General features: G+C 37.7%; 1 long non-coding RNA gene across 1 annotated transcript; it reads right to left on the bottom strand.

The window, feature by feature from the left end:
* Positions 1 to 299: 299 nt before the first annotated feature.
* On the bottom strand, positions 300 to 19,426 carry LOC115607280. The gene is made up of 4 exons (XR_003991169.1): positions 19,416 to 19,426; positions 18,701 to 18,705; positions 3,533 to 3,536; positions 300 to 401 (listed from the first exon to the last, which is right to left on the bottom strand). It is a non-coding gene; the product is annotated as an uncharacterized LOC115607280 (long non-coding RNA).
* Between the last annotated feature and the right edge of the window lie 4,218 nt (positions 19,427 to 23,644).

Raw genomic sequence — 23,644 nt, 5'->3', positions numbered from 1 at the left:
AGAGAGAGAGGAAAATGAGGCAGATGCCAGAACAAGTTGCTGGCAGGAATTTTGTCTTGTTTCTCTTCATGTGGGACACCACCGTCCAGATCCAAGCCTGTTTGAATAGAAAGAGAAAGAAACTCTTGCCAAACTGGACTGATCCTAGAGGAATGGTAGTAGAATGGGGGAGAAAGATGCAAGTGAGTCAGTTCTTCACAACCTGCTGTGCTTTTAGCAGCTGGTTCAAACAAAGGCACTGCAAATGCTTCTACTGAAGAGAAAACTGCAAACCAAAGCAGATGCCCACTCACGTGAGCAACGTGATCTAGCTGCAGATGTCCCTACTCACTGCAGGAAGGTTGGACTGGTTGACCTTTAAAAGTCACTTCCAACCCAAACCATTCTAGAGTTCTATGATTCTAATGTGTTAATTACTTCTAAAGTACATGGTACGTAGTTTCGCTACACAGAATTTATACTGTGACTGCTCACACTCCCTATGTCAGATAACCAGCATTTATTTTTTATCATCTTATGTGATTCATCATCTAAGTCTATGGTATTTACAAATTCACAGATTAAACAACCAGCCTTTCTTGAGACTAGGAAATAGCAAAGAATAATTTTATGGCTTAGTAATTACATCTGGTAGAACATGTGTAACTTCAAAGGGTTACAAACATATTTAATTATTTCCTCAGAGTTTTAACAAGTCCATAAGTAAAATCAGAACACTCACTGAATGAACAGGATGTTCTCACTTGGAATAAAAATACAGTTGCAACTGATATATAACTCAGTGAAGTTAGAAACATGCTATGTTAAACATTGGTGTTAGTATTTGCTGCCACATACAGTGCATCTTCCCTCATGCTTTTAACCTCCTTCATGAAAAAACCTGCAGGAAATAGGGAATATATAAGGATTGTAGGCGATACAATCCCAACATCATATTCAGATGATTAAACCTCTTGTTCACTGAGGTTTCAGATCCTGCTGAATAGCTCATCACTTGTCTGCAGTTAATATACAGAAGGTGCACTTTGACATAATTTCAGTAAGGTTAAATGAAACTGTCATAAAGAGGTTTGGTGCTTAAGAACAAGAATTAACATAATTGCTCTAAAAATATTTAAAAGAGCTGAAGGTCACTTGCTGATCCTTCATGTCTAAGAATATACTGCAGTTGGCCTCTGTTTCTTGACAATGAACTGATCAAGACTGTGGCAATATCCAGATAAAATGCCGTCTGCCAGTGCTGCTGGTTACGGATTTATCACAGGATTTTCTTTATAATTTCTTGGTTTTACAGACTTATAACTCCATTAATCATCCTTTAATATTAATGCAGTAAATTTGCCATCATGTACAATGGGATTTAATTCCTAGATTTTTTTTTTTTCATTTGTGGAAGGGACAAGTCAGACTATTTTCAATTTTTAGAAAACTACCACTTTTAGATTAGAGGTCAACATACAAACTTTTGCAGATGTCTAACACTCAGCATTGCAAACCATTCTGCTTTCTTGGATATATGGAATACAAAGAAAATCACAATTAAGCAGCTACTTTAGTTCTGCACAGTCTTGCCTACCTGCTAAGAGCAGCTGACCAGCCAACACATCTCTCACATACCCACATTTCTGTTTCATACTAGATAAATTCAGAGCCTACGCAAAGCTGTCTCCATCCCTCATGCCTCAAAGGCTCCTGGAATCAGAGGTTTTGAAAAGCAGCCGCTGTTCCCACTAAGATCATTAAGAGATCCTGGCATTTGGTACTTCAGAAAATCAGGAACTTGAACATGGGGCTTTGGTGAGGCACAAGTGCTACAGAGGTTCTTGAACAGCATCTTTGAACTTGTTATAGTTAATTCTTCTAGGGGGAATTTTGCTCTTAGTATGTAGTAATTAGATTATTATTGCTACTATGCATATAAAAATCTATTACAGATCAATGCATGGGAAAGAGTTTCACTCTCTGCACATGATGAATCTTAATTGCATTCTTTGAGTCTGGGATCTCCCCACAGGAAAGCTGCGATCAATCATCTAGACTGGAGGAAGGAGCACCTTTCTGCATGGGTTTCATAGCAACAAAATCTTTTTGAGTCCAGTCAATAATGCTGCCACATTCCAGCCTAATGGAACACAAGTTTGTATAAACAAGATGACACATTTAAGACCATGTTATTCAGTTCTAAGGGAACACAGGTCATGATGCATGACAGTTACTCTTTGCATCTTCAAAGTACTTCAGAAGCAAACTAATTAATCCTCTAAGTAATTAACGCTAATTATTCAGTACATGGTAATTATGGTAGTCTATTACTTTAACCTAATTAGTTGTAAATGTTTGCATGATATACTATAATGTTTTATATGCAACTGTCACAGTCTGCTGGGTTACAATGTGGATCTTATGATGTTTATTCCAGAATGGTCTGCTCTGCATTTATAGGATAGGTCACAGCTTTTAACAGATAATCAGCACACACAGGCTGAAGTGCTCAGTTCATACCAGGACTCATGTGCTGAGATTGCCCTTTTGCTAACTGGAATCCAGAGCAAAGAGTAAAGTGTTTAGTCCTCCCTACACCACGAGTGGAAACAGAGAGGGCTTCAAAATTAGGGGCTTGAGCAAAGTGTGATAATGCACACTCAGGGCACAACACAGCCCTGTACCTTCCTGTTAACAAATGCTGTGCAGGGCATAAATCAGCTTTAGGACTCGAGGACATATATTCATGTGAGCCTTCTTTCTCTTTCTTAAATCCAAGCAGGCCAATCGACTCTAGTTAGTCCATAAGAGAAGAGAAGCCAGGAATAGGTATGAACAGTCATCTGAGACTGAGAAGCAGCCAGAGCATCCTGTGCTGCATGAGGGAGAGCACTCTTTGGTGTGACTGGAGATACAGGCTACAATCCACTCAGCAAAGGGGAATCAAACTGGGTCTCCTGTGTGTCCCACATGCAGCAGGAATGCTCTTGGCCCTGTGCCTCCCAGGCATGCTTCTGGCAGAACTTTTCCAACAGATTTCATCAGGAGCTTCCTATGGCTGAGGTGGACACCAGAATGCCTGGTTAGTGAAACCCAGCAAGGCTTAGGGATGAGGAAGGCACCGAGCTGCTCAGCATTGCTAGGACTGAAGAATGTCCAAGCACATGCTGGAGCCACAGACATCTTTTTGCTTTTGACTATTGCTCTGACAGTAAACAGCTTCGCATCATCTGAACAGCAGCAGTGCTTAAACAGCCCAACAAAGCCAAGTTGGAGCTTTAAAATGTGTTTCAAGTAAGAAAAGCACTGTGTCAGAAATTACTTCCAAGGGCTCCGTGTTTTGTTCTCCACTGCCAGTGGCTCTGCATCAAATCCAATAGGCTTGAAAAACAAACGGTTTCTCTAAATGTCATTTCTAGCACACAGAATACCCAAGATCTGAAAGCCAGCCCCTGCTCATTGTACTTCTTGCACCACTAAAATAATTTTGCAGTCCAAATCTGAAATTGCAGTTTTTGACAGAACGGAATTCAGCTCAGCTCTCTACAACACCACTGGTTTAGTACCAACTATAATAAAAAGTTGGATTCCCATTGCAAATCAAACATAAAAAGTCAAAGACCACCAGGCTACATTTTGGTTTTTTCTTCACACACACACACATTTTGAGCATTTCTCTTTGAACACAGACTTTCAGCATTTAACTTACTTTAAATTACAACATAAAAGATGTGTCATGAAACTAAATTAATGTGAGGCTGAAGCAAGAAGTGTAGAGCTTTCTAGAGGTATATGCAAGAGTACACAGGGGATTGATTCACTGAGTTCACAGTTAGGTACCACAATATTTCTCTTTCACACATTACAACCTTTTCAGTCCAGAAAAGCCTGTTTTAACTAAAACCTGTACTCTAGCCTCCTGGTTAGCACTAGCTGATTTTCACACACTAATTCCAGCTTCACAGTCCAACAGCTGGGTTTGAACAAACCATTTTCTTTCAGAAATAACCAGTCTTGATTTCTCTATTTCCTAGTGATGAAAAAGTACAGAACTCTCTGTAAACGGCTCCCATTTTTAATTATCCTCACCATTTAGAATAACATTCTCAAAATTTTCTCTTGACTTTTAGCCTTTTGTTTTTCCTGGAGTTTTCGCCTGACTAAATAGGCTTTTCTTACCGACTTTGTGCTTAATTACATTACTGTTCTCTAAGTCTTTAAAAACAGAGTCTTGTATCAATCTGATTCTTTTGCCAGAGATCACACTGTGAGATGGCTGTCCTTTAACTTAAACAAACAAAACTGTCTTGGTACCAGCTTGATTCTGCTCCTTGAAATGTCTGTGTTTTTCCGATACATATAGAAAAATCAATAGTAACAATCCAGAAAGCAATTTTGCTAGCTGTTCTAAAACTCATCTGATAAATGTTAGGTTTTAAGATGTTTCATTTATATAGTTATTCTTGTAAGAGAAAGCACATCATTACTATTTATCAATAGATGTATAATATTGCATATATATAAACTCTGTAAGAGTATTCAGAATTTGTACTGTGGAGATCAATGGGACTTTTGCAGCCACCTAAGCTGAGTGTAGATAAGTGACACACATTTATGACCTAGAAACAAGACTTTTGGGGGATTTTTTATTATTTTATTGTTTTTCTAAAATGTCCTATGCAGTATTTTTTAACGCTTATCAGCACATCTTCAATACTGTGTGTTACCTGGAGCTGGACTCTGTCAGAGAAGTTTTAGATCACTCTAGTAGCTTATAAGAGGCCCTGCCAATTACAGTTCTAGTCAAGTGATAAAACTAAATTTAAGGTCAAAAGAACCGTCAGATGTCTCCTGGTAATTATTTCCTCAAGCTCACTAGTGTTGGCGTGTTCAGCTTTCCTGAGTACCCTTTGGCGATCTGGAAAAATTCTCTTTGCCTGCCTACTTGAAAACACAGCTCAATTAATTTAACTGAAGTGAAATGTAAAGTGAAACTCTAATTTGATTTCAGCGGGATTCTGTAAGTCAAGAATTTGAACCATACTTATCCTCGAGATGTGTTCCACAAAGCAGCATACAGTTATGTTGACATGTTGGCCTGAATACTGAGTTCTCCAATGAGCTGCTGCATTGAGCATTCAAAGCACACCTAAAATTCCAGAACCCTGATTCTAAGCATTCTTCTGGACTTTTTCAGATTATCTCCTCATTACAGGATTGTAGAGAATAGACCGTGCATTTTCAATTTCTCTACTAAAGAAACATTACAGGGAAACTTGGTTTTCCTCCAGATCTTGGCTGACATTTGAACAAAGTGATCATCAATGAGATGACCAAACCACATGAAAGCAGGTGAAAAAGCCTGTAAAATAAGCAAAGAATTTGCCTTTAAAGAAACAAAATTTATTTTCCCAGACACAAGAAAATTTTGAGTAAGAGCCAATTATGCAGTTCATACTTCCACATTCTGGGAGAGATTTTTTTCTTCAGGGTACACTTACAGAAAAAACCTGCTGAGACTAACCCTGATGAATCCAGTTGGATGATACACATTTTTAACAGTGTTCTATAGTCATTCCTCTAAAAAAAAACCCCACTTAAATTTTACACATAAAAATAAGTTTTCACACAAGATTTATTCTTGTTATTTTAGGGTTTCCCATTGATTAGTTCACTGCTGTTGGACGCTTAGATAGCAGTGGGAAGCTGAGAGAATATTTTCTCTCTTATCTAGCAAGAAAATTGAGACAAAACAATACAAAATCCTATTTTCTTTGCCACAACAGGATTAAAGCCATTGTGTTAATTCTGCATAATATATGGAAGAGTTTTCAGCAGGCATTTTCTTCTTCAGGCACAGCAAAGTTTGGTCCCTGAATTTTACTTCCCACACAGGCACTGTTTCTATCAAATAAACATTTTATTTTTCCTCAGTTCTAAAAGCAGTTTCTGAAAGTTTCTGACAGTCCTTAAAGTAGTTTCATCCTCTTCTTCCATGGACATATGCTATAATCTAACTTTTTCCTCTAGTACCTGAAATGCTGGAGCCTCTTGCCTTTGCCACTTATTTGCCTTATTTTGTTCAAATTCAGCTCTTCCATTCCCTTTGAATCATCCCTTCACCTTGACTTGTCTGAGTTTCTTCAATGCTTTCTGACACCTCCCATACTAGTATCAAACTCCTCATATGTATCTGAGAAGTTATATGTGGAGCTAGTGTCTTAAACATCTCAACTTTCATGTCTTACTGTCATCCTCCATCTTCTTTATCTCCATAGTCTTTTCCCCCCCATCTGCCATTCTTGTTATGTGCTTCCCTACACTTGAACTATTAACCTTTTTCCTAGAAAAAGTACTTCCATCTTTGTTCTTCCAAGATCCTCATCAAGTACACCTTTTAAACTTCCTAGCACAGAAATTCCCTCAATAGATAGCAAGAAGTACTTATCTGTTCCTGTGCCTCACCTGAAAAGGAATAAATCAAACTTCATGACCTCTTTACTCTGGAAAGATTATTTTCTTTTGAGACTTGTTTTGTCTTCTCCATAATCTGTTCCCATGTTCTCTTCCCATTCTCTATGTAGTAAGTTTATAAACATGAGCCTAATATTCTTAAATATATGGGGTGCAAAACCTCAAAATATATGCTGAGAAATATGGTTTTTTATGAACAAAAGACTAGCTGCATGTCAGGATTATTTGGCTTTTTCAAATTTCAAGTTCCTATTATAATTCATTACAATATCAGAGCCCTTCAAAATAAGGAAAAAGAAATTTATAATAGAAAGTACAGAGAAATTATATATAAGGTTTTCTCCCATTTCTTATCATAAAAGTTTCTTCAGCTTCACTATTACCTGTTTCAAAGAGGAAGAAGACCTGAATCGCAAACTGAGTTTCACAGAAATTCAAACAATTGTAACATCACCAAGAAGAGATGCTTTGCATACATGGCACAAATGAAGCTTTCATTCTTTTAATTCCAAGGAAAATTTACAATTCTGTAGAAATCTGAAAAGAATTTATTGTGACAGTACAACAAGAATACTGACCACACATTTGAACTGCTCGATATAGCTGCTGGTTTATAATAAATATTATGTCAAAATCACCTTACATACAACCCATGGATACCTCAGCTGAGCCTTGAGTTGGTGTGAAAGCACTAAAGAAAAGAAGAAAAGCCCCCAAAACCTTGAATTGCTTTCATTAGGAAAGCTTCCACTTCACATTCCTGGGGTATGAATGTGCAGGTCAAGGAAGTACCTTGCAGGTGTGGAGGTGTGGGCCGTAAATGCACAGATTATATATGGCTTTACCTGCCACAATAGATTTCTCTGATAACTCCAATAACTGCAGTAGAGAGAGCCCTTATGTCCAAGTCTCTCATGTGACCAGTGGAATTTCTTCATTAAAAATATTACTTTTTTAAAAAGCTCATTGCATCAGTGATTCAGCTGAGCTGACCACACCACCACGGTCCTCTACACTGAGCATTACAGTTTGTAACAAATGATTTGGAGAAGTCAACACCTTTCAAGTAGGTTACTAAAATGGACAAACTGAAATGAGATCATTTTCCTTACATGCAGATAGCTTTTTTCCTAGTCTAGAGTGCTTTAATCAGGGTGCTCCTTCCAGTCTTTCACAATCACACTTATTAAAACTCAGTCTCACTCTGAAGGGCCAGTAAAACACAAGGTATTTGTGTAAACCTGACTCTGTAGCTGGTTGTTTTTCACCCTCTACCACGTGCAGAAACACATTGCAAAGCACTGTCTCTCTTTGCCACCTAGCGGGAAGCTTGATTTTACAATTGTGTCTGAGCTACTTCCCTTGAAAAAGATGAACATTACATCCTACATCAGCAGAACATTTGTTAAGGATCTCTGGTGGGCGCCTTGGAAGTGTGGTCAAAGTGTGAAGTACACCTAGGGTCTAAATTACAGGGGAAGTTACACAAAGTAGACTTTGAGGTATTGCATTGCTGCTCCAAGGGTAAATGCGGCTTTTGAAATAAATCAGTGTTTCTCAAAGCCTTACATAGTATTTAGTATCAAAGTGCAGTTCAGTTGTGAAAGAACGAGCAAATCCTGGCATGTTTATTTGCATTGTTAGTATAGGTTTGCTTGCACATTCCCCTGTTCTGAACTTATTTACAAGTATTGTCAAGTCTGTCCTTCCTGAAATTCTATTTGCTTGCAAAAATTGATATGGATAAAGATGAGAAAAATTGTTACAAATTGCTTAGAATTTCTTGAACTTACTATGGAAATAATGATGCTTCCTGATCTATGCATTTAGAGAAAACAAAACCTAATTCAGGCCTTCCCATGTATCTGTTAATTAATGTCTTCTGCTTTCCAGCTGTGCCAACACTAGACATCAAATCCTGGCAAACAGTAAGACCTCGAGTGCTGAGCAGTTACATCGCCCGCTTCTGCTTTGCTGAGGCACAAGTAGGCCAAGCCAATGGCCTGGAATTAAACTGCTTGCAAATGGGCCAACATCAAACCCCCTGAACCTACGCCATCAGTGTCCAAGGCTTTTTTTTTTTTTTTTTTGCCATATCTTTTAAATTATTTCACACAGATTTGATCTTTAAGACATGTTATCACATCATTGCAGAGCTGAAAACACAGACTGTTAACAGCTGAGCGTTCTCTGCTTCTGGATGGACTAAATGCACAGCACGAAGTAAGGTAAGGACATAGACTTGTGAATCTTGACTGTAGAGGTTCACCTGGCAGCTCAACTCTGGAAGTTGGCTTCAATATTGCTTCAAGACATATCTCTGTGGACTCGTCTAGTACAGAAGTGTGAATACAGTGAACATGAGAATGTTCCTTGCAAGCTATACGTTCAGAACTATGGAGGACCAAAGGAGTCATGAGATCCTTTAGGGGTCAGAGTATATAACTACCAGAAGAGACTGACTTAAGGGATTAAAAAATATATTCTCATGAATTTGTATTATTAGTTGCAACTAGTACATCAATCTCCAGCAACTTTAAAGACTGACAGAAACTCTCCAGTATATATAATGATTAAAACTCTCGTTTGGGCAAAAGTTCACAGACACAAGCCAAATAAAAGCAAGCACCTACTGTGAAGTGATGAATATTCACGAGAGCCTGAGTTAAATGCTTTATGTATCTTTACTCTCTACCATTCAGAATGGATGTCAGAACCTTAGCTATTTGTTACCAGTCTTCTTAAATGAAGTAAATAGAGTCTGGCATGTTCTATAAGATGTACTCAAATGTGCTGTGTGTTACTATCACAGGCAAATAGGATAACATGGTGTGCTCATCTGCAGCTAACATGAAGCATAATGACATTTTTCAGGCTATTACACAGAAAGAAAATTATCCATGTCCTCACATCCCCCTCCTACAGAACACATTTATTTCAATAGAAATATCTTCTCCAAATTTCCATCTTGACTTTATATCCTTCTGATGCTGTATTTCCTCTGGAAGAGGGAATCAAGCAGTCAACTCTTCAGATTTGATTTAAGAGATGGAAATGGTGATTCGTCACTTCAGTGATTTCATCACTTTGCCAGCTCTTTATCAGCTCTTCGGTTTGGTACTTTTCCAGTATTCCAGTGAAGTTAAAGACAAGGGAAACTAAAGAAAGTCCTTAATCCTGTTTCAGAATATCACAGTTATTCTCAGCTTGGCATTCAGTGAAATATTACTGGCATGAATTCATTGCCTGAAGATGCAACTTGCAAGTGGAAATGGGTCAAAGAAGACCCACACGTAGTTTGCTGAAGGACTGCTCTGATAAAAAGGCAGAAAATGCATTTGATTCATCTTTCACTTACCCAATGTCAATTCAAGTCCATTACCCAAGGGGAAGTGATTAGGAAAAAAAAGGCCTAACAGCTTTCAGTGTTTCTGCTGAGCTTAAGAAACGTCTGTGCTCTGCTGAACGGTACCAACTTTTAGAGATTTGCCATCCACTGAAGACTGTTTCGAAAGCACTTTGACATCTCTAATAATTTCTCCTTTCCAGGCTTGTTTCCATTCCTCACGCAAATATCCATATTTAGATTACACAAACCATATAATGTAATAATCAATGTGATTTTTAAAAATGCTAAGCAAATAGTTTCCTTGATCTCTGCAATATCGGCCCGTACCATTACTGTGAGTCGGGGCATCTTCCAGTTACACAGAATATGTTCTAAACAAAACAAGGTCATAAAGGAAGGATGCAGTTACTGTGACTTATGGTGCACTCACTCAAATCATATCAACTCAAGTATGAGAGTTAAACATGACACATACTGTGAGAAGTGCTGGATTGGCATAACATCAGCAGGTAAGGCCAAACAGGCTAAGCCTACATCTGCACAATAAGGGCTCCTGTTGTTACCAGCAATGTAAATATAATTTGGTGGTATTATGAAACTCCAAGAAGTCATCATCTTTTCCTTCTTCCACATTTCCCCAGTCAAGTAAGCTGAGTTTTTATGTGCATACCTCACTAAACAATTTCTCCTTATCAATCACAATTTCTATAAAACTCTTTCAAACTTTTTTAAGGCAATTCTCACACCACACATGGCAACTTAATATGCAGCTCTCAGTGAAGAGGCTCCAGATTCTTTGAGTGAAATGGCAGCTGCAGGCAGTTAAACTGAGAACTAACAAAATAACAGTAAATTGGTGAAGGAAGTCCTGAAGTGATCACATGTTCCACAGTTCCTTATCAATGGTGTCCAGTGGGCTGACCCTCAAAGACTTCCTTACTTAAACACAGCATGTTACAAGTTCCCACAAGAAAATAAAATGTTAGTCTCATAGCTGCATTTCTAATCTCTCTCAGCTTACTTTCTATACTGAACATCCTGGAGGTTACTACCATCTGAATAATGCAATTGGAGGAAACACCACAACTCCACAAGTTTACCATTTTTTCCTTACCAAGAGAAGTTACAGTTTAAAGAACAGCTTTCAGTTTAGTTTCCAAACTATTCAAAGGGCTGGAGTGAAACTCATTGCAATCAACTGAAGCTAAAACAATAAAAGAATGCTTCTTCCAAAGTACAAGCTTTATACGTGTGAGTGTCCTACAGCCATCCAGAACATGGATCTGACAAACTGCTAAACTCGTCTTGAAATGTACTAGTGTAAAAATATCAAGAAATATTAAGAATGTAAAGAAAACAGAGATTGGATGAATAAACGTAGTTAATAAGATGAGCATTTCATCAGATGAAGATGTGCAATTCAATGGAACATCCCTGACCTACCCGTAAAATTCAAATGTATTTTCAAGTATTGATAAATTGTATTCACTGGATAATTGCTGATAGATTTGTACACAGAATGTTATTAAGAAATCAGCATCAGTGCACAACATACAACCATAACACTGGAGAATTTTAGGATCAACACTAACATTGTCAGAAAAGAACTGTTCTTACCGATGTCAGTAACTGAGAAGATGTCTAAGCATGGACAGTTAATCTAGCGCCTTAGAAAAGCTTTAATGCCACAACTTCTTGTACCAATTTTTTTTTTTTTTAAGTATTATTCTTATGGCTATTTCTTTATTTTGGAATTCAACTGCTCCTTTTCCCCTGTATTTCAACATCTCTCTCAATTCAGTACCCTGAAATTGTTACTCATTCAGATACTCAGAAGATCTGGTAGGTAACACCATTTACACAAAAACAATTCTGTGAGGAAGCAACATGAGCTACACATCTTACAAAAATTTCCCTGATATACAGCTAGCACTATATAAAAACAGAACTCCTATAGTAAATCATAAAGCACCATTTTCTCATGTTGGAGAATCTGGGGACCCCAAGAGCATAATACCTCAAGTACAATTTAGGACAGGTCAGACAAAAGGTTTAACTATGGTTATCGTGAGAGAAGATTTGGACAGCATCTCCCCCTCTGCTACCCTGTTCTCTCCCAAGTGACTGGAGGAACTCAAAGAGTGTATAGGGTTTAAGACAAAAAAGGAAGAGGTGAAGAAAAACAATCAATCAATCAGGTCAATGTTAATGAAGCCAGGTATCCATCCCTGGGAGGGATGGACTCCTCAAGTAGCTTGCTAACTGAAAAGGAATCAAACAGTAAATAACATGACAATACTGGGAGATGGTCTTGATGGGTCTACACCAGTGGCACACTCAGAACTATCTTAGCTCAGAGTGGAGAGTTGGAAACAATCACAGACTGTCAGCTTTTAGTCAGAAAGGAATGTTCTTTGAGTAAAGATAGCTTCTTCGCCAGAGCTCTCAGTCTTTAATATTAATCATTTTACCAGTATATTTATAGAGCCTGCACTTACATTTCTCTTTCTACCCACACAACCATTGGATAACCAAGAGATGACATTGCAGAATTTCAAACCTTATGTCCACAGCAAACACTAACCAGGAAGGCTGTAAACATGCATTCAAAATTACTGTAAGCATTAGCATACTAAACAGATAAGAAGACAGGAATCACAAAGAGGTTATCTTTCAAGCTAGTATGCTATAACTGAGAAAGAATTATACTTACAGGATTATACTTACAAAGTATTAATGACAAATAACCACAGATTGCTAAATGAGAAGTTAGTAAGTACATTATTGGTGAAGAACACAGGTAAATTATTAGCCAAGGAAAATACAAATAATGGGTTACAACCAACTGGCCACTACATTTGTACATAACATTATTAACTGAAACTGTTAGCCATGAAACATTATTAACTGAAACTGTCAGCCATTAAACATTATTAACTGAAACTGTTCACCATTAGAAGGAAGCAGCAGGCATGGAGGGCAACTGCATTTGATAATGAGCCTCATAGCGAAAGGAACAGTCAATATAAAGCCGGAGGGCAATAAAATTTGGAATGGCTTACACTGACTTGAAGGATGGGCACACTGAGCATTTCATCATTAGAAGTGGAAGGTAATGAGCCTGTGGGGAAAAAAAATTGGATGGGAAATTTGTTCTTAAAGGCCATCTGTTGCTAAAGTTTGATCAGGAGCAGAACGTACCATGGTGGTTGACAGAACTAAATACTCTTGGCACTGTGCTTCGAGGCTGCTGAAAGGAAAATCAAAAGAATGCAAGGTCAAACTCAGAAGGTATTGGAACAAGTTCAGCTCTGGTACGAGGCGAGAATCCCACAAGGAGCAGTCCTCTGGTACAACATGACATGCTCTGGCTAAATACAGACCAGGAAGACTTAGGCAAAATTTCAGGACATGGGAGAGTCTGTAATGTTACAGAAATTTCTGGCATGCGTCTACATGAGGACTGCTGTTTTCTCCATTTAACTCACAATTCATTAACATTTCATGAGACGTCTTGGCCGGCCCAGGCTGTGTCATTTGTTACTTCACAGATCACATCACTTATTCAGGGGCTCCCATTCTCTGAGCAGAACATCATGTTGGGAATTTTTTTTTTTTCCCCCCACGAGAATGCTCTGAACAAGCTTTTAATGTGCTCTGTGTAATTCTAAAACTGTTTCCATGATTGTTGATACCACTGGGCTTACTTACTAGAATATTTAATGAAAGCAACTAAAAAAAAGGATACTATCCCTATGAACTAACAGAGAGCCATCATAAATAAAGGTAACATCAGAACTTCCCACAAGGATCACAGCATTCTGTCAACTTCAGGATTTTATCCCTTATCTTTGTGTTCATATTTCCTATCAGTGATATGAGCACATTGCCAACAGTAATTAGATTTTTATCTACCACTGACTCCATAGAATGCTCCTATTTAATTTAACAGAGCCTGTGGTCATTAAAACCACACAGAAGTCTCCTGGCCTTGTTCTGCATTTTCCTCAGTGGCATGTGTTGTTAATATCTGAACAGAAAGACATTAAACTGAGAATGCAATTATGAAAATAAAATAAAAATCAGAGTTCTCACAGCTGATGGTTTCCTTGTCTTCTTGTCACTTGGGTTAATTTCCATTCTGCTTTAGGTAAAAAGATCTTGCACTGCACTACTTGTGAATATTGGTATAAAGTAACAGCAAAGAAACAGTTGAGATTTCCTTTTGATATAAGATTTCCTTCACTTTAAGTAATAAAAATACTACACTTGGCACAATGCATCATACTTTCGAGCACTCTGAGTGTCTCACAGCAATAAAAGGTATTATATATTCTCTCACAAGGAATGGCATGCACGAAGTTGATAATGTAATAGCAGTTATTGAACTCAGAAATAAATCCCAATATATATGCTTTCAAGACAAAGTGGTATATTTTTCACATGTCTTTATACTGAATAATATAAAATGTGATACTATCATTTAAATAATAATTACTGTAGACAAAAGGCAAACCCTTTTTTGAGACATCTTTTCTATTATTCAAATAGAGATTATAGGAATCCAAAATTAAAAAATATGAAGCTGATCAATTCGGGATAAATGTCTATGCCCCTTCTGCTTCTCTGTATTAAGAATTATACCATAAGGCAAACAATACATTTATTAAATGTTTTTCACAGCAAACACAATATAACATTTTCTATTAAGAACTGTGGATGCTGGAAGTGTTCCACAGAAATATTGTGGATTGTAGACTCAGCTATTTTGATGTTTTCAGCGATTACTGAAATAGAAATACATTCAAATCCAGAACTTTCTGCTTAAGACAACCTTAAGGAAGCTCAGAGTACAGTAATTGTAACTTGGACTTGACCTACCTAGCTGAAAGATATTTAAAACCTTCTACTGGTATAGACAATGTTTAGTTATTGATCAAAACCAACCAACCATTCAAAGAGAACTAATGTTTAGAGGAAGCTCATCTCCTTGGGTAAATTAGCACTATAGATTTTAAGCTACAAAACTTTTCCCTGTCCCATCTATATTTTTGTCACACGGTTAATCCAAACTGCTTTTTGTCCTTGAGTAGTATTCACCTCAAGAAACCAAACAGCAGATGTAAAGAGTTCCCCATTCAGCTTCTTTCATCTTAACCCTGGAGGTATGAAGTGAGCACGACAGACATTTAACATTAACACAAGAATATTCTCTAATTCACCCACCTATCTTACCAGATTGTTTTATTAATGACAGGAGGAGGTTTTCCCCTGCTACCTCTCATTCTTACCCTAATTTAAAGGTACTGGAAGTGAGCAAGTCAGATTTCTCAGTAACCTTCTGTTTCATTATTAAGACTATGTATATATATGTATAATTTTTTAACTCATTATCAGATATGGATTCCTAAATTCTCTTTTATATCCCCGTGCAACTTCCTTCCCCTCCTCCACTCCCCCAGTTTCATTCGTTATGTGGTTTCTACTTAATATGCCCTTTTTTCCCTCTACACTTACGGTAATTCAGAGACACAACTCAGTTTTACACCTTTGCCATGACCATGCTAATTGCAAGTGTACAGGAAAACTGAGAAACTGAGACTTGTGATCTCTATATGTTCTTGAATGGGATTACTTGCAAATACTAGTCGTGTGTTCTCTGCCTTTTCTTTTTTTTTTTTTTAATACATATATACAGCACCACATTTGTTTTCATTGATTGGTTGGTACAGTGCAATTACATACCATAAATATCTATTAAAAATGACTCTGGAGTAAACATAATTATTTGCTGATTAAAAAGGTTGCAGGTTTACTTTGAGGTGAAGGATGTATTACATTAGATTCATTGTTCAGTTAAGTTATGGTGATCTGGTAGATGTGTAATGTAATCATTTGTTATTAATAATAAAAGAACCAGAGAAAATTTGGAGCTACTCACATGCTTTCTGCAGACAGAAAGGTGCTGCTCAGAACTACAGTGTTTTGCTCAACAGAAGTCTTTTTTGTAGGAAGCACTTCTGTCACAAGATGTTTAGACCCATGTCTTCAAAATACTGCCCTCACATCTTAGATGCAATCTGAAGTGCTTCTGCACTATGTTTTAACAATAATTGTCACCAACTGAGCCACTTTAAGACAATGAAACGTACCAGTATATGGTACTTACCAAAACCTGGGTCCCTAGGCCTGCATACTTACAGCTCTAAATATGACCTGATCAAGGTCAAAAAATGTGTCTGCTTTCTGACTCTCCCAGTTAGTCTGATGAATATGCTACCACGTTTTAAACATTTTGTCATTCTCAATCAGCTTATGTTGCCTAAGGTAATGCTCTTATAAAATGCCTTGAGCACCAAAATGAAAGCCTCCACCACTAAATCTGAAGAGGCAGTTGCTTTTTCTGTGCTAGCACTACACTGTACTGCATTAATACTCTTTTCATTGGTGAGAAACATGTAACACAGAAGGCACCTCTGCACTAGCATTTTAGTATACATCAGGTGAGGAGGTTTGACCTCAATCTGTTAAACATCCCGATTTACTACAGCGTCGGCTTAGGCTGCATGTGTCGGTCCTTCTGCAGGCGGAAATCAATCCAGAGATCTACTCCAGGAGGACACCCAGCAACATCAAACCACCTGCATGCATTCCTTGCACAGGACCCAGAATGAGACTGTGGTGAAGTAAAACCTCCTGATATTTATACACATTGATATCAGCTCCTCTGTTGCACAGAGCTGCTGCCTGCAGCACTTGCTGACACAGCCATAGCAAACAAGCAGCTATTCTTAATATCTCAAAAATCTGTTAATCCTGGAAGTGTCGTCAGGTACCCAGCAACAGAAGACATTTTACAAATTTGTCTTGAATAACTTAAGTGCCTTCAGAGAAGCTGAACTAGATCTGTACAATCATCATTCCCAGAACAGAACTCTAACTATCGGACAGCATCTCATTTTTCACTTGAAGATAGCAAAAATTAATTGCTAATGCCAGCTTTGAGAACAATGTATCTGTTCTTGGACAGCTTTATCAACTGAAAAATATCACTACTATAAATGAAGGAGCAACCAAAACAAGTTCTGTTTCTCAAAATAAGGCACCACAGGTAGGTCATAGTGAGAGAAGTTACAAAGTCAATGTCCCAGCCCTTACTCCAGGCATTGTTTGTGAATTACTGTTACAGAATATACTCCAGGTAAAACCCACAATTCAAGATAACTAAAACCTGCTCAGTTTCTTCTCTCAAATTAATTCTAATCAAGCTAAAGCATCAGGCAGGAGGAGAATTGAATAAATATATATAATCATTACATTTGTAAATACTTTATTAAGCAGGAAGCATTCAATCTATTGATTAGTGTATTGGCACGGGCAATTGGAAAGCACAGCTCTTGATCTAAATAGAGTAATCATCAAATGGAAAAACACTGGATTATCATTTGCACAGACATTTTGATGCTGACTTACAGCATTGTTTCCTAAATTCAATAATGTATGGGAAGGAATTAGTATTTGAAAATGAAAATTACCATATTTCATCCTGATGTGCTACAGATATACTCTCTTTGACAGAGACATTATTGGTAACAGCCTCAAGCCAATATCTAGCTATTATCTTATTTGTATAAGGCTGCACTTGAAGACCAGGAACAATAGCTGGGAATGCATTATTTCATTCAGTTTGGTCATTTTGGTTCCTTCTCCAGTGTTGGATTTGTGCAGTGGATGCTTAGTATGTTTACTGGAACATTCACAAGGCCTGTGCAACAACTTAAATCCCATTAAAGCTTCACAGTGGGACTTCAGTTGGCCATCAGACATGGGTGACTTTCACCATAATAATGACCCTTTTGGAGCAAGGTTGTCAACTCTACTTAGAAAACACTTTTGTTACTCTCCAAGTGGAAAGCTTTGGGGTGTCTCAGGAAAGAGGGGCAAAGGAAATGCCAGTCCTTTGCCCAGGACTGCAATGGCTCTGAAACATATATGCCTGCCCTCAGCCACAAGGTGCAGATGGATTGAGTTATGATCCATAGCAAATCTTAAGGTACTCACCCAAAGAAAAGCATGTAGTTTATGATTTGCAGAGGCAATACTCTTTTAATTTATTTATTTTTCCTTTTACCAGGCAGGATTCATGGTAAACTATGGACATTTTTACGAGGCTGGCTGATTTCTCAGCATCTGTTTGCTGTACTACATCCATTTTCCCCACATTTACTTTTCAGGCTGATCTCTATATTACGCTCATTCCTTCTCACTTCAAATCTACTGGCAAGAGTAAGGGGATATTTTAAGAAATGTTAAGCTTTACACAGCTCCCTCAGTCAGAGCAGCCTTTCACTTACACAATCTAAATGAGTACTGGATAAGCCTCTCCTAGAAAAGCTACAATACCCTTTTCCAGCTGCCCGATCCTCTCTCTGTACCAGCAACTCGCCAAGTGCTGTAAAAGTAGTGAAGCAGCTCATTATATTGGAAATTATAACTAACAATGCATTCAGAAATTCAGTCCCAGAAAGGATAGAAGCAAGTATCTAACACATACACAGCAGCTGAATTAGGAAGATATTACAAGTCCTGTCAAAAGGGACACAGTAATTTCCTACCTTTATGACTCATATTCAGACTGCAGAAGTGTAAATTAACAAAAGTAGGAATAATTTTAAACGGAATAATTAGGAGCTCAGTTCAGTTGTGTGTAAATACAAAGAACTATAATGGCATTATCTAATACACCTATAATTGAAAGGAAGGGTAAATTCTTACTAGAAATCTTCTACTTCGAGTCATTACTCAATTCCTTTAGCATTGGGAAATTCAGATACATACTCTCTGACGAAGGTGAATTCTGGGGAAATTTTTAGAGAGCTGGAATAGCAATTAAACCACTGCTTATTTTCCATAGGGAATTTTATTCCCACAGACCTTTGAAATTACTGGTATTATTGCCAGATAGTATGCTTGTCCCAGCTTGTTTGGAGCAGGAATTTGGTCTCTTGCTATGAGTAATAACTCCCTATTTCTAGATAAACTATCTAATAAGCAGAATATTTTACATGACAGGAACACCACACATTATAAAGTTGTTCTCTTTGTACTTGACCCTTGACTTCCATCAACCTCAAGCTAAGTTTAGCCTTTCTCTCTTCTCTGCTTTTGTTCTGTATAGTTTAATATATTAATTATCTTAAGGGGAAATACAAAAAAAAGCAAGATCCATGTGTATGAGGCTGATGAAAATCAATGCTTTTTTTCTGAACACTTTTCATTTAAGTCTACCTTTTAAATAGGCCTTTCAAACTGTCCAGGGTTACGTGATGTACATGAAGAAAACCCAGATGTTCGCAGAGAAAGAGGGTAGAGAGTGGGGTGAGCAGAATCAGCCTCAAGAATCTACTGTTCTTATGGAAAGGAAAAAAGAAAAAAAGACACAAAATTACTCTATTACAATGAAAAAGCTACCAGATTTCACTCTATAAAATAAGGAGAGATTGTTGCCATGGTACCAGCAAAATTTCTCCTTCGCTTGTATCCACACACATGAACCTTTCTTGACAGAATAAAATTATAAATGTGCAAGGTAAAATATCTTCTGTTACACTTCTTCACAGTATTTTAAATAGATATTTGCATTATATTTAGATTAAATCATACAGGTCACCATCTCTTGCAGATCTCTTCCAAAGCAAAGCAACTAACATTGTATTGACACTGAAACGCAGGTCCTCAGAAGGCAGTGGGTAACTCAAGGCAAGTAGAAGGGTGTACATTGACTTCTGAGCTGTTATCCAGCAAAGATGCATTTCCAGGAGCCACAAACTCTCTTAACTTGGACAATGTCATATTCAACAAACACGTATCTGGCTTGAAGTTTTTATCCGGGATGACCGAATGACTCAGAGTCATGTTCCTGGGGCTCTGTTCCTCATGTTCCTATTGTTATTATTACTCTGTGGCCTAAAATAGTACAATCTGATGTTCCAGTCTATTTCTCTTTATACCATGTGGGACATTCTGTGCCAATTTCCCCAGGTGCTCTGAGCACATAACAAGAAAACTTTTACTCAAGAGTTCTTAGACACAGAATCAGACAGTGATTCAGTGGCCTAATGCAAAAGGCACTGCTGGATTTTCATTCCACTTTCAACAGGAAGGTGCTGATTTAATGCACAAAGATTTCACACCCATCCTTAATGTCAGTACAAGCACTGATTATATATGATGATATTACACCATCCCACACCTACGATGGGTCCTTGCAGATACAGTAAATTTAATGACAAACAACTTGAAGACTAGAGGAACAGCACTCAAATAATCTGTTTCTTGCATAATGTGACATATGACTGTCCCTTATGCTCATTTCTAGGTAAGGAAAAAGTGTATTTTGTCAAAAAGATCACTAATTCACTGAAGAGAACAAATGACTAGAAAAATCACCAATCTTTCAATAAGATCTCACAATAGCTTTCATTGAGCTCAAGAAACAATGAGTTTATTAATGAGCTTATAAACTCTTTTACAAACATAAGCATAATTTCTACCTGAGTTTTGCCTGACACCAGCTCCAGCCATTAGATTATGCTGCACTTGACATCAGCTGAAGTCTTTCCCCACGTAAAACAACTTTTCAAGTTCTCTTTGACAGTCTACACTGTTTTAGGTTTCACTGAAGCAAAATTTGCATCCTCCTGGACAACAGAACTGGACTTAACAGCCCAACAGTCATTTCACTAATGCCACACACACATGTAATATAATTTCTCAATTCCCAAAGGAAAGTTCCTTCTTCATAAACCCTCTCAACACGTGTTCTCATAGCCAGGGCTTTGCACAGGCTGTTCATGGCTTGTTGATTACCCAGCATGACTTGAAAGTCTGTTCCAGAGCACAACAATCACCAACACAAAGCTTCAGAGGAAAAAATAGATAAATAATCCTGAAACTTTCTAATGCCATTTCTTCATCAAAAGGTTAGAGGAAGTTCACCAGTTACAGTATTAGCACAGAGAAGGCATATGTCAAGGTGACAGAACAGCAGCCTAAAACTGCAGTGATGACAAGGTCAAGGCAAGGATTTTTGACACAATAAAATTTAAAAACTTTTGCTCCCTTTCATCATTCTCCTAGAAATTGTTTGTGTTTTCCTGTAGAAATTGTCTTTATGTTTTCCTGGTCCCATGTAAGAAAAATAAGGTAGAGTAGATCTGTAAGACTATGCTGTCACCTTCTACCAGAGTACTCATACAGCTTTGTGAATCCTTGAGATTAGCAACTGTTCTGACATATCTGATGTTTTCACTCATAATTCCTTGTGCAAATCTTTATCTGAGAACACATAAAGAGCCTGAAAAATCACAAAATACATATTCGTTTGTATGCCTTTTTGGGGGGAGCCTGGTTTATGATTCTACCTGAAAGAGGTTGAATACACGGCACTGCTGCCAGGATGCTGTTTCACTGAGGAAACGTTTGTACAACAGCTTTGCAGTCTTGGTAAATGCCGAAAACTGTTTCAAAAGTAAACAGAGCCTCACAGATTGTCACTGAAACCAGTAATGAATAGATGTCAGTGCCATCAACAGGGTCATCTGAGTATTTCACCTCGTATGTTCCATGTCACTGCTAAGCCCTAGCAAGGGACCTAGAATGTCTTTTTCCTTCCCATCCTCTCTTCCTGTGCCTGATTTTCAGGCTTACACTTCCCTGCTGAAAACCTAGCTGGTTTAAGGTGAAGGCAAGTATATTGTTCCTTGTTGTACACAAGCAAAACTGGAGGAGAAACTAGACCTTTCCAGACTTAACGTCTTATCCACTGCTGGCTGTGTAAGGAGACAATGAGACTCAATAACATAGTTGTCCGTTTAGGCTCGTATTCTTATGGCTCTCAACACTTAACTGTTTAGTCTTATGTGCTAGTAAAGTTTTCCAGCAATACAGCAGCTCTGTGCGCTTAACACTTGATATGATTTTTTGCCATAGTACATTTTGTTCTCTTCCCTTCTTTTTCCTGTTGGGTTACTCAGTCTTCACTAAAACACACAGAAGGATACACAGTTCGCACATGCCCATTTTCTCTGACCTCATGGGCTAAATACTAGTTGAGTTTTTATGGGAACATAAGCCTGAATGTTTATGACAATATTTATCCAGCCCTTTGTTCTCTGCACAATAAAGAAGTCTGTATTGTGCATTGATATTTGGATGAGATTCCCCCCTGCTGACTTATCTAAATAAGAAAACAAACAACATGAACTAAACCCTCCTGATTTGAGCCCACATTAAGCACAATGTTTTCAAAAGCACTCCCTTGAAGTCAAAAATGTCACAGCCTTTTCTATTAGGCTGAAATTATGGAATGAAAATATCTCCTCTTCTCTGCACTCCAGGAGGGCCCTCAACCATCTCTTCATTCCAAAGATGGCTAATAATTCCTACATGTATCATGTGGATGCATGAAAGTGCTTCAGGATGAAAAGTGCTAAATAGATGTAAGTTTCTATTAATTATGGCACTTGAAGGAACATTCAGATAACTTAGTTTTTCAAACTGAACCTACATTAATATTGCTCTATGATCTAAATTTTACTTTCTCCACACCTTTTAGTTTACCACTATGCTGACAAAGAAATAGAAATTCACTATTCCAACACACCTCTGAATCTGGATGTACTCTCCCTGCTGATTCACCTGCAACAACTGGCTACTGTACATTATTCCTAGAGCTCAGCCAAGGCTGATGTGAGGCAAAGACTCAGAAAGAAAGACTATAAAAATCAGTTTGTTTTACATGTACATATAAACACATACATTTTACAACATAGAAGCAAGAGTACTGAGCAGGGAGGTCAAGAGTGAACACAGGTTTTCATCAGATTTCCAAGAGATTGTGTTAAAATGCAGCAATTAAAAGGGAGGCAGAAGATGATAAAGATTATAATCGAGTTTGTTCTTCTGGAACATCTTCATTAAAGAATCAAATCTTATATGGCATAACATAAATTTACTAAGGGATTAAAAGATATTTTCACCCATCACCAGGATTACTACCTGTTGTTTAAGAAGCAGTTAAACATAGTAAATAAACACTTATTGACAACTGCACAGTAAGGAAAATGAAGAAGTCAATATTCAGAAAAGATAAAGGCAAGAATTCATTAATAGGAATGAGTTGGCCAAGACAGTAGCCCTGACATCCCTGTGCTGCAGCAAGTGCCCTGGGACTTCTACCCAAAAGTACAACTAGGCTTTTTGAATGCAGGAGGCTACACAGCTGTCTGATCTGTGTGATTTTGTTTTAGTTTCTAGTGATTTTGACTTCCAGATATATTTTGATAACCATAACATAGCAGTAACCTCACCATTTGACGGTCTTCATCTCTCTTCAGCATTGCAAATTCTCTGCATGCAACCCTTATCACTCTTATCAAGATTAGCTTGCTGGAATCCGCTCAGTATGGCACTTGTCCTTTAAACACTTGATAGATAATTCTATCAAGTTAACCTGAGCATCTGGCTAGAATCATGCTATAAACTTTTATATGACCTAGAGTCAGACCGAGATGTACGTCTTCCATGCCAAATTTCATTTGCTAGGAAACCTGCTCTATCTGGGCTTTGCATATCACAAACTGTGGGCTGCTGACAGAATGCTTTCTATAAGGTCTTGTTCCATTTTGGATGTGGCCTAAGTGGAAATTTTATTAGGTTATGTGGCTTTCAGACTGAATAGATATTTCTTCCCATGTTGAGACAAGAGGCAATTCTTTGTATGGTTGAATGATTGATTATATTAATGCTTCAAAGATTTAAACTGCATTTTTACCATGC

This window comes from Strigops habroptila, chromosome 4 (genome assembly GCF_004027225.2).
Source record: "Strigops habroptila isolate Jane chromosome 4, bStrHab1.2.pri, whole genome shotgun sequence".
Taxonomy (NCBI): domain Eukaryota; kingdom Metazoa; phylum Chordata; class Aves; order Psittaciformes; family Psittacidae; genus Strigops; species Strigops habroptila.
Note: the sequence above shows the minus strand (reverse complement) of the source record. Positions and strands in the feature narration are given on the sequence as shown.